The sequence below is a fragment of the Pezoporus flaviventris genome, unplaced genomic scaffold, assembly GCF_033815535.1.
Source record: "Pezoporus flaviventris isolate CSIRO_AGI_PZ_B2104156 unplaced genomic scaffold, CSIRO_AGI_Pfla_v1 ptg000030l, whole genome shotgun sequence".
In the NCBI taxonomy this organism is placed as follows: Eukaryota; Metazoa; Chordata; class Aves; order Psittaciformes; family Psittacidae; genus Pezoporus; species Pezoporus flaviventris.
Window position 1 is genome coordinate 13,481 of NW_026892578.1, and position 15,554 is coordinate 29,034.

General features: G+C 42.5%; 1 long non-coding RNA gene across 7 annotated transcripts in view; it reads left to right on the top strand.

Annotated features, from left to right (window-relative positions):
* The window catches only part of LOC133272476 (uncharacterized), a 30,177-nt gene that overhangs the window by 5,096 nt on the left and 9,527 nt on the right, over positions 1–15,554 (top strand). For all 7 annotated transcript variants that reach the window (XR_009744439.1, XR_009744438.1, XR_009744440.1 and 4 more), the window contains exons 3-4: positions 1,987–2,069; positions 11,037–11,122. This is a non-coding gene — a long non-coding RNA (uncharacterized LOC133272476). The remainder of the gene's footprint in view (positions 1–1,986; positions 2,070–11,036; positions 11,123–15,554) is intronic.

Below are 15,554 nucleotides of genomic sequence, written 5' to 3' on the forward strand. Positions count from 1 at the left end.
TCTTTGTATAGGTTTAGCATCAGCCCTACGAATATAAAACATAAATCTACCTTTCCCCATGTGATAACTCTTTGCCTTTTCCCTCAGAGAGGCAGGAGAAACGGTTGAAACACTACCACCCTGAAAAAAACAGACATTAATAATAGAAATTATTGTTCATTGCTCAATTAAGAAAATAAGAAGTCTGGAATCTGCATAGGGTGAATTATGATTTTAAATGCTCACGTTTTGACTTTCTGAAATTAGGATCTTAGTAGTGAACCCTTCCAGCTATTTCTTAAGACTGTTAGGAAAGAATAAGACATAAATTTTAAAGACCTGTTATAGGGACAGCTTTCTCCACTGTGATGTGCTGAAACCTAAGGAAAATATAACAAATATTTTCAGGAGCAGCCAATGGCTGGAGAGAGGAGAATATGCCGTAAACACCTCTGCTCTGGTGAACCCTGTAGAAGGTCGCATTCACCTGGGTTATGGGCTCCTCTTCAGATGAGGAGAAGCAAGGGAACCAAAACCTGTGACTGGTTATCAAAGTCCTCTCGGTGCAGCACCACCAAGTTTTGGGATCCATTTTTCCTGATGGTGTTGAGACAAAAGTGGGAAAGGGGTCCAGCCTGAAGCTCTGTGCACCCCTGGTGCCCATGCTCGGAGGCATAGTTTTTTTGCCTGCAAGTGGTAGGTGAAGCTGGGGGACCCTCCTTCCAGCAAAACCAGGGACAGGCTGGCCCCATAGCCCCAGCAGGAGCTGGGGTACTCGGGCGGGAGCGGAGGCCCTCTTTTTTGTGCCGAACCCGTAAGGATGGGGCTCCCCTCTGCATCCTGGTTTCAACTTTGCTCTTTGGTTTAATGTCTAACTGCAGTGCGAGGTTTTAATTTTATTTCAGGTCCTGTCTTCATCTAGAAATGATTGGGTTGGGCTCAGCACTGGCTGTCTTGATAGTTTTGAAATTCCTGGGAAACCTCAATACTGGCGTTTTATAAACAAAGTAAGCGAAGCACGCTAGAATATTAATGGACGAAACACGTTTTAAGGGGGCACCATCACTTTGTAATTTTGTCTATTAAAATATATCGGGTAGAGGCAGTTTGGGGGAGTTGCAGCAAAGCCACAAGTGTTCTTTGCAATTTAAAGCTTCTGAGTTTTAATTATTTCTTTTTTCTGCCACTGTGAAAGATCCCTAGAGACAATGGGGGCTGTGACATTGAGGAACAGGTTATCCTGACTGTGCAGGGAATGCCATAAAAACCACAAAATGGACACACAGAATAAAATACAACCCCACTCACACTCCCCCTTCCCAGTTTCTCTAATTTCTGACATTTATAGTAGTTACATCAGCAGCGGGTAAAAGGGAAAAAAAAAGGCAGACGGAAATATGGTCCCTAAACCGACAGAGCCTCTTTACATTTGCTTGGAGAACCATTGCAAGGGGAAAAAATAATAATGAAAGACATACTACACTGTTATGGATTTTATTTGTTTAAACACAAATTTATGGAGCTGGCCACACTCCAAAAATTGGAGTTTGGTACTGCAGTTGCTTTGGTTTATTTTTCAGCATTGTAATGGGCTACAGGGAGACAAAGAAGAATATGAATATATGGCAGTTGATATTTAGATTTGGGTGACATTTTTGCTTGTTATAACTGTAATTTTTAAAAATTCATTTTCCTGCTATTGAATTGCAGCAGACATCGATACAGAAAAGCTGGAATTATTTAATAACCAAAATTAGGAGTGATTTTTGTGCTATATTTCTCATTACCCACCTCTTAACTAATGAGGAATCCTGAGGTCCAGACTAAACTCACCCATGGAGTAGATAGAATAGGGTGTTAAAGAGTGGGATGATAGATGGACCTTTTCTTCACCCCCAAAACCAGTTTCTTTATAAATCAGTAGAAAGCAAACCCTTCCTTAGAGCATCAAAAAGCAAGCTCAAGCACGACACTACTATCACACCTTTCACGCTATTTTTTTTTCAGGAGCTCGCCCCCGATTTTAGTCCAAAGGATCTGCTTCTGGGAATTGCGTGTCCGGCTCCAGCGTTTTGCCTGCTGAGGAAGAGGTATGCCCTTTGTCCCTCACCTGCAGATGGCTTGGATGCTTTTACTTTTTTGCGGTGAGCCCTTCCTAGTGGGCTGCATTCAGAAAGTGCTTTTCATAGCATTAGTGCAGAACCAAGTTACAAAAGAATATTAATCTAATACATTCCAAAATTCAAATATGTGTGATTGATAAGCATTATTATCTATAAATAAGGCTCTAATGATACTTTGGCAATGTTGTAAACACAAGAATCAGAAGCAATTATTGTCATTATTGTTCTGCAAGTACTTTCCATGAATACCAAATGGATATTACTGTCCAGCTCCTTGGCACACAGAAATCCTGTAAAGAAACAGTTGTCAGTCAGTAAGGTCTGGTCGGCTGCTCTTAACTATGTTTGTCTAAAATGCAGCGTACCTAAAGACAAAGCCTGCAAGTTATTGAAAAGCAAGACTGTTGTTGATTTAAAAAATTCTTCGTCTTTTGCAACCCCCCAAATGATGTTAAATAAAGCCTATGAGAAAGTTTTCACGTCCTGTGAGATGAACTGTTTGTGTGATGGTTGTGATTAAAAATGGAAACGGATTCTCTGCCAAAAAAGCTGCCCTTCTTTGTGTGAAACCCACAAAGGTGAGAACACCCCAGCTGGAAGGTGGTGTGAAAATAATGACAGAGCCCCCCCCCCCCAAGCTGCTAGAGGTAACCCACAGCTAGCTTTCAAGGACGAGAGATGAAAGGGGCGTTCATCCCCTTCACGTTTACCTCACCCCAGTTTGCACAGGTCCCATAGACCTGAGTCACGCTGGTGGCCGGGTCCCACTGGCTGTGACACCCCCACTCGCCTTCCTTTGGCAGTCTCACCTCCCTCACCAATCCCACCACTTTAGACGGTGCCAGCCAACAGCAGCATTTTGTGGTGGGTGTCTTGTTGTTCTTCAGATGCTAGGGTGTCATTGCGAGCGGGAACAGTGTGGGTCTGACTCTCTGAATCTGCAGAAAGGGAAAGAAAAAAAAACAGCCCCAAACCCCAAACAGTGAGCTTTACTTTCCAAATGTGTTCAATTCTTCTTTCTCTCCTTGATATTTGGGGCGTGCAGCACCCTATACCATGTGGTTTAACATTTTGTTCTCTATTTGTAGGTCAACATTTCCATGATTAAACTTCATCCTTTATTCAGCCTGTTCTGGCTAGGCTTTGCAGCACATGTGATATAAGCTGTTTTCACAGCTAGTAGGCCAAATCTTACTCTGGATAGGGGAGCCAAACATATGTGACTGAGTCAGACACTTAAATCAGCTCCCTGGTAAATGGAAGATAACTCCAGGTGCAGTGTTGAACACTGAGAACCAAAGAAGTGGGAAGGGTGGCCAGCCTTCCTTCATGTGGGGAAGAAGACATCCTATGCACACAGGCAGTGAAATCATAGCCCTGCCCACATTTTGCTCTCCCACATTTGCCTGAGGGTATGGGGCCCTCATCACTGAAGTCATTGGGAATCTTTCCTTTGACTTTGGTGGGCTCAAGATCAGTCCAGCCTGGGGCAGGCTCAGATGGAGCTGGCTGTGGGATGGGCTTACACAAGAGGGGCATAAGGTGGAGGAAGCAAGGCCCTTCTTGGTGAGCCCACCTTGCACTTGCAGTGTTCATCAGGTGGTTGCTAGGGGGTCAAGGAGCACCCTGCCTGTGGTATTGTGTTTCTTTCATTCTCCCTCTCTTCATCGCCCTTCCATATCTGGCTCGTTTACTGACTGAGGCTGGTGACTCTTGTTTTGCCTGGAGCTGGTAACAGTTACTGTGACGTAGGGTTGAACTGGGCGACCTCTCCTCATAAATCAGTGGAACAATTCCTGGAAGTGCTGGCTGCCTGGACCGAGTGTTACCCAGCCAGGTAATCCTCAGTGCAGAGGATTTGTGTTAAAGGACTCTCTTTCTGGCTGCGTGGCCAACAGCCCTCCTCCTCCTTTGCCATTGCTTGGTAACTCTGGTAAGTACAGGAAAAGAGGCTTGCGGGGCTCATTAAGTGCAAATGGAAGAGACAGATGATCAGGCGGGTGTCATATATGGTCCAGAGCTGCTGTGTCATTGCTGTGTGACATTCCTACTTTCCCCAGGGCTGGACTGGCCCTGGCTATGGGACTTGGTGCTACACAGAGAGTACCAGCATTGACTAGAGTGAATAGAAAATGAGAGCTCCTTAGACAGTCCAGGGAGGACACATTTTCCTCAAAGGGGCAAAGCTGTACCCATATTATTGCAGAGAGAGGACTGAGCTTCATCTATTATTTGGTAATGAACTGCAGCATCACAGAAGGGATCTGGCAAAGAACCATTTCCCTCAGAAATAAACCCTTCCAGAGCTCCACTTGGGCTGACTCCCTCAGCTAAAGGAAATACTGGCAATGTAGATAGCAGGACTTTCAGTGACTTTTATCTTTTTTTTTACGGCACCTATCCTTTAGCTTTTGTTCATTTGCTTTGATTTTTTTCAATAGATTTTTCATTTAGAAAAAAAAATCTCCTGCCCAAATCCAAATGTGATTGCTAGATCTTCAGTGGATAAGCTCAAATAATGAACACTGTGTGCATGTGAGCACTGCGTTACCTGCTGTTCAGAAAGTTCTGTCCTGAAAACACACACGGTGGCATGTAGGATGAGGTGGATGCACTACTCCAAGGCTTTGAAGACCTGGGTAAATTCCTGGGCAAGCAGGTGGGCATCTGATTGACTTCCCTGCCATTGTATTGGGAAGAAAAAACCTGCTGGCTACAAGAAGAAAGTTGTGAAGGCTTAATAGAGGGCAGGTGCCTTCAGTGCTTGTCATGATGTTAGGGGATGCTGTCTTGAAGCGGGTCACAGAATTAGATGGGCTGGGCTGGTGTGCCTGGGGACATGAAATGATGCAAGGCAGAGGGAGGACGAATTGCACACTCCTGGAAAGCAGCCGGTAGAGTACTAGGATTCCGCCCTTACTGGTGTGAAAGTTGATTAAGAATATGCTGGAATAAATCCGTATGTGCTTCAAAGATGCATTGGTGTCAAATTAGTGGAAAGGAGAGGGGAATTCAGGCCAGTAAGATCTGCTGATAGGGTCAGGTGGCCTCCCTGTCCCTGGGTCAGCCTTTTGGAAACACAAACTGCATTTTGGTTTCACTTAAAAGTGTGAGCCAAATTGCGATGCTTACAGAAAGCAACACGAGTGGAAGAAGATGGGGAAGTCTTATATCAGGGTGTGAGAGGATCACACCACGGTACAGTGATGTGAAGTTGGGGTAAAAGCAAATTAAGCTTTTTCTCTGTGGCTATTTAGACAAAAGAAGTTAAGTCACCATTTTCTTATGCTTAAATAACAGCCTCCCTCTCCCATGGTACAAAAGATCTCGGGATCACACAGGAATGAATTAAGACTGTGGTACCAGACGTAATTTCAAGCTAATGAAGAATCAGTGTATTTTGACTCTCTTTTCTCTTGTTTCTGATTGTCTTTTTTGGGGGGGTTGATATTGCTGTAAGTAAATACATTCGTCTTTTGTTTCATTTTCCCCTTGTGACCTATTTCATTTAATTAGAAGGAAATGTATAATAGGAAATGAGTAGCATCACACTGGGCTCCATCCAAACCCTTTGAAATTATCAGGAATCTTTCCTGGGCTTTTCACCAGCACCGGATAAGGCCCAGCAGAAAAGAGGGGCTATTTCCACCTTATCTGGAAGAACGTGTGCTGCCAGCATAAAAATATTACAGTGCTCATTTTAAGATCTGGCCCAGATACTAGGGAAGCATTTTGCTACTGCATATGCCTTTCTGTGCCACATGTTTCACATCTGTGGCAGCACGTTAAAGGATAAAGGTTCCTAAAACCTTAACTCCACATATACATATGAAAAGAAGATACAAATTAAGGAAAAGATAAAATATATTGATGGAAGTGCAGGAGATGCTCTTTAACATGCATATTATTGACTCAATAGATTGTTACGGCTTCAGAGCTATTAGGGTCTGCTGTGTCAATGTGTACTTAGGGACTGTTTAATATGCAGATGGTTGACATGACAGACCGAAGCCATTACAGTCTATCATGTCAGAGGGGATACATGAATACGCACTTTGCCAACACTGTGAAAAGTCCCTTTAAAATACAGTTGCTGTGCATACTTAGCTGCTTTTTAAAATGATTCAATAGCTTTGGTTCTTTGGATGCCCACAGACTATGTTGCTGGATTTATCAGCAATGAAATTTATTTCCAAATTAAGCCATTTTCCATGTGGAATATGCAGTCAGGAGGACAGGGTGTAATCTCAGATATGCAGCTCCTATCAAATCTTGTAAAATTAGCTATTGCACTTGTGAGTGTGTAGAAGAGATCAGAATCTATCTGTCTGCATGTGTCTTTTTGAAGAATATAGTTTTGTTTTTTTGAGGGGTAAGGGAGAATGTCGTCTCTTTTTTTCATTCAAATAATCTTCAGTAGCAATTAAATAGCTTATGCTACCTAAGAGATCAGTTATTACAAGATAAGCGGCATGACAGTTTGGAAAAACTGAGTAAGTCTTTGATTATTTACTAAGTTTTGATATCTGCTATTTGCCTCAAAATGCTAAAAAGTGAAGTATAAGATACAAACATGAAAGGCTCATTTGATCATCATAAGGAAAGGAATCAGTAGTTTTGCTTTTCTTTTCCTCAACAACTTATTTTTTATTAAAATAGCAAAGCCAAGTGTTGTGTTTAATAAGATTTTTTTTTCATTTGAATATCAAATGGAAAAATACAATTAAAATATTTCTGCTTTTACATTAGTTGTAGGCTATATTTCAACAACACATATATCTAAGAAGATCAGCATACACATTTGGTATATATTAGATGCTTCTAACAGATGCCCAGACCTCTTCCCCTGTTTTTTAATGTTCTTTCTTATGGCAGCGATCCAGGGACATTTTAATTTGCAAGCCTGTGAACTTGGAAATAATACTTGTAGTGGGGCATTACATCTACTCTGTTCTAAGTTTATTGTCATGTGTCACCTAGCTTTGATTTTAGTTGATTTGCTGGACTGAGGCACACTGCGGAACTCCAGCACAAAATTCACCAAGCAAAAGCACTATGCCTTGCAAATAATAGTAACTGTGCAAAAGCATAAAGGCCTTTCTTCTAATCTGTGGGACAGCTTAGGGGCAAATCTTGCAAAGGAAAAGTGCATTTTCAGGCAAATGTGATGGCTGATTTTCTGACGGCTCCTTTTACTGCCTGGTACTAACAGGGAGAACATCGGGACAGTCGGGAAGCGGTGGTGGTGGGTAGGGTAAGTGCCGTGAGGTAGGAAGTATGGAGAGGACATTTTCCATGGCTTGTCACACATATGTTCCTGGGTCGTCTGTGAGATTTCTGTGGTGACACGGAAAAGCCAGGAAAAGCCTCGGGGAAAAAAGTGGTCCAGGAAAACCCAGGAGGTGGCTGCTTCTTACAGCTGAATGAAATCACCATGCACTCCAGGAGAGGTCCCTCTCTCTGTGCTGAGTTACCTCTGCAACGAGGAAGGACCAAGCAGCAGGAGCCTGTGCCACAAGAAAATTTATCATAGCCTCAAACATCAGTGCCGGTAGAAAAAGTGCACGTTGCTTCCTCCCTAGCCCTGGGAAAGTGTGTGTATCCCTGTCATTTCCTCTTGGCAATAGATGGTGACCACAGCAGTGGGAGCAGCAGCAGCCACATCCCTTCCTGCTCTACCTTGGCCCATCCGGGTGGCTGGGGGGTACATCTGGTTCTCTGGGGCTCTGACTTTCTCCTTCCCAGGGGCAGCCCTGGGAGCTCCACATCCCTCTCTCTGTGCCCACGTGGGCAAACATCAGCTGAAACAGGCATGTGAAACAGGCATGTATGACAGTATGATATGGAGACCTGCTTTACCTGGGGCTAATCCATAAAGTGAAAATGTAGCATTTTGACAGCACTTGTAATTTTGACTATTGCAATGGTGTGCCATTTCTTTGAATGCAGCTTGCTTCCGTGCCCCATTAAAGCATGGCTGGCATCGCTTTCAACTATTCACAAATGCTGAGATGTTGAAAAATGTAACATTTACAAAAGATACATCTGGTGTATATTTACAAGGCTCAGGAATCATTTAAATAGTGCCTGTGCCATTACCATATTAGGAGAAAAGTTAGTCCCAGCCCCATATGTGAAATCAGTAGTCAAATGTGTGCTGGTAGAAAGTCCACTGATATGATACAGTAATTTAGGGTATTAAACGTGAGCATACCATACTGGGTGTAATACCCAAATGAGATAAGTATAGACTGGTTTAACATGTGTGACAATTGCCAATATGCACTTGTTTCAAACTATGTGGTCAGAAGATAATTATGGGTTTTGAGGGGCAAATGTTTGATTTTTTGATTAAAGAAGAACCTTTTTTTTTCCTCATTATGAGAGGTCATTCTATTTATTCCTATTCTTCAACGAGAACTGTAAGACCTATCCAGGAATCGAGGAAAAAGACGTTGAACAGCTTCCTTTATATCACATAACACATCGAAGACAAAAAAGTGTTTGTGTCCTCCTGCCAATGCAATACCACTTAAGCTGCATTTGAAAACTATTTTTTAATTAAAGTGATGGGTCATGTTTTCACCACCCTAAGGCAGGAAATTCAAGGTAAACCAGATACTCCCTTTCTCAGTCACACAAACATGAATTAAGCATGTAGCATCAGACTTAATTTCAATTTCTAGGTCTGTAATTGAATCTAGCTCAATGTGAACTTTTTTTTCTGCACCATCACATTGATATCTGGATGTTAGTGACATTATTTAAAGCAACAAATCAACCTATAGGCCTGTGTTCAGCTATACTTTATGTCATTTGACAGTAAATGGAATAAAAAAAATGTTACTTTTCTCTAGGGGCAGATTTGTTAAAGGGTTTTCATCTTTTGTCAAGATATTTAATCTTGGAATGTTACAAAAAAATGCACAGTTTGTACAAGTGCAGATTTCTGCATGCACAGTTTGCCTGATTGCTAATTTGGATGAAGACGCTTAGGCTTTACACAGGCAAATGAGAGAGGAAAGATAATTTTTGCATATATCCTTCTCAGTCAAGTGTGAGTCCCCGGACTCTAAGTGAAGCAGGTATCCACTTTTGGGGCTGAAGGCTGTCACTCTGGATTGCCCCATACATCAGTCTCAGCTCATGCATGCCAATGAGAACAAATTCTAACAATGAGCTGTTGAGTGATGCCAGCAGAAATGAGCGTTTCTGAAAGCTTTGGGTTTTGGAGAAAGCAGCTGAAGCCGACTCTGTGGCACTCACCATGGAGAAGGAGACTGAGATTTTGAATGAAGGAGAGTGAGATTTTGGTAAAAGCCTCCCACATAATAGACAATTGTGAACACACCCTTGTTTTCCAGTGGGCTGAGTAAAGCTGATATGGGACTATAGAATTAAGCCAAAATGCCCAACCATGATATTTCCTCAGAGGGGCTCGCTACAGAACAACCTATCCAAAATTATTAGTGCTCCTAGTAATTATTATTATTAATTCCTGTTGGTAAGCTTGTTCCTCCATCATGGTATCAATCACGTGCTGGGATGTCTACTGCTTAGGACACTGTACGCTCTTGGAAGTGGATGATTGTTTAATTGGTAGATTGTAAAGATGGTCTGACCTATTGCCTTTTCCCATTTTACTTTGTTTCAATTGCCTGGACTCTTGCAGCTCCTTAGTAGCTTTTCTGATCCATCATGTCAGTCTGGCAGCTGTGCCTCTGCACTCTGCCTGCCCGCCCACCGTAAGCCAGATTTCAATCTCAGATTCATGGCATACCCTTTTCCCTCGCTGTCCTCTCACCAGAGAGCTGATTTTGCCTGCACCTCTATTAAATGGCTTCATTTTAATGGCAACTGTTTTCTCCCGTGGGTCTTCTCAATCCGGGGCACTAGGTGTGCAAGGACAGAGGAGGGCACATTCACAGATGTCTCTAGGTGTGTGCTACGCATCTGAGATTAGGCTTCCTCCTCACATCCACAGGCTGAGCCCTCCATCCACCCCAGAGAATGACTATGCTCAGTACCATGGCCATTTTCATTTGGAAATATTTCCCCCATGCTGTGTAACTTCTGCCCTTACTGCGGACTCTCTGCTTCTCTCAAGCTGAATTTATCTGTGGCATGCAGGCCTGCAAAAGACAGCTTCTCAAACTCCATTTTACATTAGGCCTCCTGGAAAATTGTCCTCGAAGGTTTCCACCCCCTACCCAACACTAAGAAAAAAATGATTGAAAATGTTTGAAATTGTATTAGCAAATTTTCAAGAGGAAACAGATTTTTTTTCTGCCAAGCTGTATAATGGGTGTTTTTGAGAGGTCGTTAACTTCAACATTACAGTCAAAAACAGTGTTACACCCCGCACTGCATCCTTCTTTAGTCAATTAAGTTACTGATAGGCTTTTACATTTATTTACCTTGATGGAAAGATATGTTTACTCAACCTGAGTACAAATCAACATGAGGAGGGTGAAGTTCAGACTAAATTTGACTAATGATGTTGTGTTTTCATCCTTAAAAGAAAGAAAAAAAGCCTCCTTGCTTTTGATGCTATTTTATCTTCATTGGAAGGGATCCGAAATGATCCCAACTGTCATGTGAGCACTCAGTTAGGCTCAGATCCTCTTTGATTGCAGCTGAACATCTCTCTCTGTTGGCTCATACCTTCCCTTATATGAATACAGTGTACTGCACTTCAGGTTGTTTATTGAACAGTGTTTTAACTCTTCCTCTGTGGATGCTCTCATGATTATATATCTTTAAACAAAATATGGGTTGCAGCCACCTTTGCCTGGAGAGATGTTAATGCAGCCACATCGCTGATGTGAAGGAAGAATTTCCTCTTGGTTTCAGAATAACTCCTAAATTACAAACCTAAGTGGTACAAGTCATATTTCTTTCAGTGAACCTTAATTATCTTTCCTTTTCTTTCAGGCCCACTCTGTTCTCCAGCCTTGTTTCATGGATTTCTATCTCTCCAAGTAATTCCTCAGCATCCCCTTGAATGGCATCTCCCGCACGTGAGCATCCTCCACCGTCTCTAAGATACTTTTGTTGTTTTTCTTTTTTGAACATTTGTTTTTTTTTTGAGATGACATTGATAGACGTGAGGCCTAAGTCTGGAGATGTTCTGTGGGTAGAGCTCACATTTATTTCAGTATGCCGAGCAGTTTTAGGATCTGATCCATATTGAAGACTAGCACAGCGTAATGAGGCCTGGGCATATAAAACAATATGTATTCTAACACAACTCACTCAAAACAAATATGTTCCCTTCTCTTCGGCTGGTATAAACAAACAATCTCCATTGTGTTCGGCATGGCTCTGCTGCGCCGCCTCGCACAAGGCGGGAGCTTGGCTTCCCAGATCATGAAACAGCATCTCCATCCTGTGATGCAGGTCTTCCAACTGCATGCCCAGAGAGCCCTGAGCCTTAGGACGCCAGTTGTAAGGGCTGACATTAATCTGGTGTTAAGTCCTAAGTGCTTTATCCACTACAGATACATATAAAGGTGGTCTTGTTTCTGAGTCCTATGCTTTTCAGTCTGACAAAACGGGTTCTGGATTTCAGGGCAGTTTTCCACAGTGGGAAAGCAGAGAATCAATGCAATAGTTGTTGCAAGATACCTCCACACTGACCCGCAAAATCTTCCCCTCAGATATCAAAATTTCCTTCTGATAAAAATCATCAGCCACATGAAAAATTTGTGATGGCTTGAGGTGGAAACATTAGCAGGGGCTAGTTCAAAACTCATGTGAGAGATTCATTGTCTGCGTTTGAACCCAGGTGTTCCTCCTGTGATTGGACTCAGACTTTTATGCTGTTCTGCAAAACCATTACCCTGTAACTTGTGCTGGAAGAGGAGTGAGCTGTTTTGGCACCAAAATGATTTCATTGTTAGGCTAAGTGTTACACAGATGGCATTCTTAAATGTAAAATTCTTTTTATGATTCTTTCGAATTCATATTTATTTCATTAGATCATTATTTATGTTAAAGAGTCACCATTAATATGAAGTGTGTTCAGCTTAAAAGAAAATGTTGAGAGGAGTTTCAGGTATCTGATCCTCAATCCTTTATTTTTTTGTGTTTTGCATTTTCCTATTTAAAATGTTTTTTTTGTGTCTCTAGGTGCTATGTGACAGATCCACACAAACAACAGAGGGGAAAGAGCCTCACTTAACTGATTAGAGGAGAGAAGCAGTGAAAGGGAATATGCACAAAGTGCTGCCAAGTTCACAGAGCAAAGGAATAGATAAAAAAATAGAATAATTTCACCAACATTTTTTTTTTTTATTTAATGTGAGGTATTTCTTATACTAGCAGCAGGGACACAATTTTCAGACAAAAAAGTGATTTCTTAATCAAGTGTGTCTCTAATTCAAAATATATTTATTTAATAAACAGTAATTATGATAGCTGCAACTACTAATTCATATCAATAATTCATTCAGAAGTAAACCATATCAACATATTAGCATTTATTTTTCCATTTAATAGGTTGTGATTTAAAATAAATGTAAATCATCATAATCATTCAGCTCCATATGCTGGGAAAGGAAAAGTCACCTTAAACCAGATGCATGTGTTGAAAAAAAACCAAGGGGGAAGACAAGTTGTTCTAAAGAAACAACATATGGGGCAGATATTAAGCTAGGGTAAAGATGCTCTGCTGTGTAGATGTTTATATAGCTTTAAAACGAAAGAGGATCAATTTAGATTAGATATTAAGAAGAAATTTTTACTATGAGGGTGATGAGGCCCTGGCACAGGTTGCCCAGAGAAGCTGTGGCTGCCCCATCCCTGGCAGTGTTCAAGGCCAGGCTGGACAGGGCTTGGAGCAACCTGGTCTAGTGGAAGGTGCCTATGCCCATGGCAGAGGTGTTTGAACTGGATGGTCTTTAAGATCCTTTCCAACCCAAACCATTCTGTGCTTCTCTGATCCTATGATAACAAGCCTGAGTTATGCCAGATGAGATTCTGGTCAGTGATTTTGAAGAACTGGATGTTTTAGAGGGTTTTCCACTGGGTCATATAATAATTTCTTTTTTTAAGAAAAGAGATAAATATGATTTCTTCCAGTTTTAATCAGGAATGGGCAATAAATGTGATCAAGAAAATTCTAGTTTGAAGCTGTTTATGTGTGGAAATAATAGTCTGTTTGCAAGCGGTAGGCTGGCTCTGCACGTGTATGTGCTTGTGTGCGTGGAGCTGTATTTATTTTTTCCTGTCACTCTCCTAACTTGTATCCATAACTACCCACCTTGTTTTGTCAGCTGACAGCTCTTTTTAAGCTCCCTAACCCATCAGCACTCCAGCAGCAAGCTCTGCTGAAAGCCCTTCTTTCTGTCCCCTGTCTGAGGTCCAGAAAGCAGTGTTTGGAGGCTGCGGAGCACAGTTGCACTTGTTAGAAAATTCTCTTTTTCCCTTGGGCATAGGAGACAGAACAATGAAGGACCCAAGCCCTGTTCAGCATGTGCTACTGCTGCTCGAGCATCTCAAGCACTTGGTGCAGGTCTCATCTTGCAGCTTTCTCTGTTGCTTTTGCTTTAAGTAGGTGAGGCTAGAGCCCGTGATGAAGAGTGCAATGTCACTGTGCTGCCTATTCTGCTCCCACGTCCGAGCCAGTGCCGATGGCACACCCTTTGGGCCTCGCCAGAGCCATAGGGCCCTCTTGTCCTCTGATGAGCTCAGAAAAGCCCTTTTCCTCCCACAGACAGAGCACTCTGTGTTCTGGCTGGGAAAATAAGGCTGTGCACGCTTCCATCCCCAGACCTCTGGTAGTGATGCTTTCAGGGGACATCTTAAGGCAGTGGTTGTGGTCACAGCGTGATGAGCACTGTGTGGGTTAACCCTGCAAAGAGATGTTTTCACAGCTTCGCAGGTGAGTGTTGTCACTCTTGCACTTATCCTGGTACTTTTCCGAGGCTGCAGGTGCTGTCCCAGTGATGACTGCCCTGCACATGTAGCCTGTGGTGCTTGGGGATGTATGGCCACAGGGCAGGAAAAATAAGGTACCTGACTTTGTGCTGTTAACATTCCTCCAACAGTTTTTAAGGAGAAAAGTGAGTCATGTTATTTAATTTTTCCCATCCTAATAAGGAGGAGCCATGCTTTTTCACAAGTTATTGCATTATTCCTCTGTCCGGTGTGGCTCTGATTTAGTGCTGGATGAAGCTCAAAAGGAGGATTAGTGTAGATATACTTCCATATGCTTGGATGCATTTCTGAACTGTGTCTGTACCATCTTCACTGCTTTTGATGGAAAAAGCTGGGCTATAATCCTGATGAGAACAGGCTTCCTTGCAAGATGTTTAGTATTTCCTGCTTCCATTTGGGCCAGGAAAACAGCACATCCAGCCCCTTTTGGCCCTGCAGCTCTTGGTCATGGACTTGCCTAAAATTCAAAAAATCACAGCAGCAGAAAATGAATGGGGGAATAAAAGGAAGTTGATTTTTCTCCACTTTAATAAAGGATAGGTTAGGGTTTAGTTCTGGTTCTGGCAGAAACTTTGCTGAGGAAGGGCATTAGTAGAATGTTTTTATTTTAATGGAATTGGTTCATCCATCTTTTGGATGGTCACAGTGGAGCGCAAGTCCGTTTTTATGGTGCTGAGTAAAAGAGCCTGTGCTGCTTTTTAAGGGCTGTACCTTCTGGGAAAATTAGGGCTGGCTGTAAAACCCATATGTATTGTATTCAAGCAAATCAGGAACACAGGAAGGGAGAAAGAAGAGAAAGAGCAAAAGAAGGAGGGAGGAAGGCTTTCCCAAACATAAGCTGCTACAGCGAGTTGTGCTACTTCTTGGTGTCACACATGGGGGCTTCACTATACTAGCATCTGGTAATTTTTCTTGTTGGTAATCAAATAGTTTAATAGTTAAACACCAAGCCACACCGAACTTGATCCTAAATCTGCCAGTTAGGGACTTTCTTCTTTAGTCTTTATATTTTTTTTTCAAGAATTTCCCAATAGTACTGTAATCAGTTGATTGTTTTTGCTGATTCTCCTCTCCATTACAAGCGTTTCTGAGTTTATGAATGAAAGCCTATGTTTTCTCAACCAAATGCTCCACTCCTCTCTCTGTTAGTAAACTAACGTTAACTTACAAGATTGGACTGAAACCCCAGGCTCTGCCAGCTGGATGCTTGGGGAGTCCAAGCTGGCTAGGTAAAGAAACACCTTTTTCACATGCCCCGGTCCGGTTCCTGCGTTGCCCCACAAGTTTTTCTCAGTACAAAGGCTGACATTGTCTGCAAGGAGCAACTCAGATTACGGCCCCTTCCAGCTGCATTGCTCCTGACCCTGATCCTGCCCCGGCCTGCCCATGCTCTGCCCTCCCCACATGCATGGAGACTTCAGGAGCAGACCGCTGTCTGCCAGTGTTGTCTGTTCTTGAGGGTGGCCTTGGATGCATTTTAAAAGGCAGTGCAGATGCTCTGCAGGGATAACA